Raw genomic sequence first — 3,072 nt, forward strand, 5'->3', positions numbered from 1 at the left:
TGAAATACACAAATTACTCAGGTTGTGTAAGTAAGGATCAGTGAGATTCATAAAATAGTCATACATATTATTTCAGGCAATACAGGATGATTCAAATAGACAAATCTGGAATTTCTTGAGATCCTGGGATTTATATATAGAAGGCTTGATCGGTTTACAACTCTTGGATTTAGTTTATGTTGACAAATATACATTGCCTGCTCACACTGAATATTGTGCAAGGTATTTGAGATATGATGATGTTCCAGCCTGCGAGAAGTTTAATCCATTTGGGGAAGCATATTTGTATGCAATTCATGGTGATGCAATGAAAAAAAATCACTATTCTACTTATATAAATACAAAGGGGTGCTAATGTAGAGATAGAAGTCATTTCTTCTGACTTCATGAGGTGATGTCATAAAATCCTTCCTAAATAAATAAATTCATGTGGAATTTATAAATGATTAAATAGACCAAGTAAAGAGTCTAAAGAGTCTAGGCTCATTCAAAGAAGAGGGAACTTCTTGAATTAAGAAAGATACAATGATATGAAACAATTTGATGTATTTGGTAGTTTGGTGAATTGAGAAAAACCTGAGCTGAATATATCAAAATATGCCTGGGGCAGGGGATAATGTAGGTACCAGTAAATGGATTTTTGTTAGTTAGGAAGAGCCTTGAATGCTATGATAAAGAGTTTTGACTTCACACTGAAGGCAATGAAGAACTCTTTATATAGATGAATTTTAGAAAGATCACACTGGCATCAATGTGGGAAAATGTTTGGAAACATTTGAAACTTAGGGCAGGAAAATTACTTAAGAAAATATTGTTGTATTTATTGCAAAAATTGATAAGAGTGTGGTAAAGGAATTGGAGGGAAGGATGATTAATCAAGGGGCATTTCACAAGCTAACCTCTAAAGAGACTTGAAGGTTTTAGTGGGCAGATTCTTAAAGGGCCCTGAAGAGTCCTGCTCCTGGTGTACATGCCCTTGAGTATTCACAGCCACTGATCATCGTTTAGGAGCCCTGGTAGTGCAGTGATTAAAACACTTGTGTGCTAAGTAAAAGGTTGGCAGTATGAACCCACTAGCAGCTCTGCAGGAGAAAGATGTGGCAGTAGGCTTCCACAAAGATTTATAGTCTTGGAAACCTTACGGCAGTTCTACTCTGTCCTATAGGGTCTCTTTGTTTTGGAATCAACTCCATGGCAGTGGGTTTGGATTTTGGGATTTGGTGGTTGTGTACATTGTATCTTGGGATTTTTTGCAGACATAATTAAGGTCCCTGATTGCTTTACTTTGAATGGATCAGAAGATAAACTATCCTGGGTGAGCCTGACCAAATTACACGAAACATTAAAACAGACAAGGAGCAGAGAGTTTCTCCTGTTGGTTTTGAAGAAGCAATTTGCCATGTTGTAAGAGGGCTACATAGCTAAGATTGAGGGTAGCCTCTGGGAGCTGAGAGGAACCCCTGGAACACAGACAACAAGAAATGGAAATCTCAGATCCACAATCACAAATAACTAAATTCTGCAAACAACTTGAGTGACCTTGAAAGAAAATACTGAGTCCAGATGAGAATGCAGCCCTAGATGACACTTTGATTTTGGTCTTGTGAGAAACTGCACAGATAAGCCAGTTTTGCTTTGCCTGGGTGTCTGACCTATACAACTATGAGATGATAAATGGGTATTGTTTTAAGCCACTAAATTTGTAGGTTTTTCTTTTCTTTTTAAATTTTTTTCACTCAAAAATAGAAAATGAATACAACAGGATATGTTTTGGTCAAAAGAAGCTAGATTTCAAATACAAATGTGAATCACTAAAGAAAGAAATGAGTATAGACAGTTCATTTAATAAATTGATGAAGTGGGTAGAGGTACAAGTAACAACAAAACAAAGTTAATAAGGAAAGTATTTTTAAAAATTATGTTGACATTTAGAAGGAGTTTATCATGCTTACAGACTATGGTACCAAACCCAAACAAAACTCATTGCCATAGAGTCAGTTCCAAGTCATAGTGACCCTATAGGACAGAGGAGAACTGCCCTGTAGGGTTTCCAAGGCTGTAAATCTTTACAGAAGAAGATTGCCTGATCTTTCTCCCACAGATCGATTGGTGAGTTTGAACTGTTGCCCTTTTGCTTAGCAGCCAAGTGCTTAACCACTGCACCACCAGTGCTCCTTAGATTATGGCAAAGGTACAAATTAGAGTAAATGAGATTAAAAACAAAAGAAGGGAAAATTATTAAGATTATTTCCCAGAGGATAAAGAGTTCTACTCATCCATTGTTATCTCAATGTTTAGAAACTGTCCAAATTCCTTACCTTTTTGAATGTGACAAGATTAATTCCCTACTTGACCCCTGTCACCTGTCCAAAGCTACCTTCCAGTACTTCATGTATTACACTCCAGTGGTGTCACTGAAATATCTGAAGCTCCATGACTTTGACCTGCTTAGGTCATCTTCAATGGCAATTTACACCTGTTATCCTCTGCACAAGTATCCTACACTTACTCAGTGAGCCTTTTTTTTTAACCCACCAGCAGCACTTATTAATCATTTTCTAATATGCACACAATTTCTTTATTGTATACATCATACTGCATTTTATGTATTTATTTACAAGTTTCTTTTTCTAATTATTCAATAAGTTTCTTTGAAGTAAACCTCATGGTTAATTTGGTTCTGTATTTTCAGTGTCTAGAACATAGTCTGGATTCCATCATTCATGCAGTAATGTTTGATGTTAAACTAAGTCCACAACTGACTGGAGGTTAGGCAGTAGGGTTGCCTTTGGAAAGGAGCAAGAGTTTTTCTTTTGAATCAGGAAACAACAAACAAAGGATGAGAAAAACAGCTGTGGAGGAAGAAGAAACCAAATGCAGAGCTTACTAGCCAGCAGACTTTATCCAAATTAAACTTGGATAATGTTTTCACATTTTTCTCTGAGCTATCAGACAGGAGCTCTGGTAGCATAGTGCCTAAGGCACTTGACTGCTAACCAGAAGGCTGGCAGTTCAAACCCACCAGCCACTCCTTGGAAGGAAGATTGGGCGATCTACTTCTGTAGTGATACC

Source organism: Orycteropus afer, unplaced genomic scaffold (genome assembly GCF_000298275.1).
Source record: "Orycteropus afer afer isolate SDZICR_OR568_19922 unplaced genomic scaffold, OryAfe1.0 scaffold00074, whole genome shotgun sequence".
NCBI lineage: Eukaryota > Metazoa > Chordata > Mammalia > Tubulidentata > Orycteropodidae > Orycteropus > Orycteropus afer.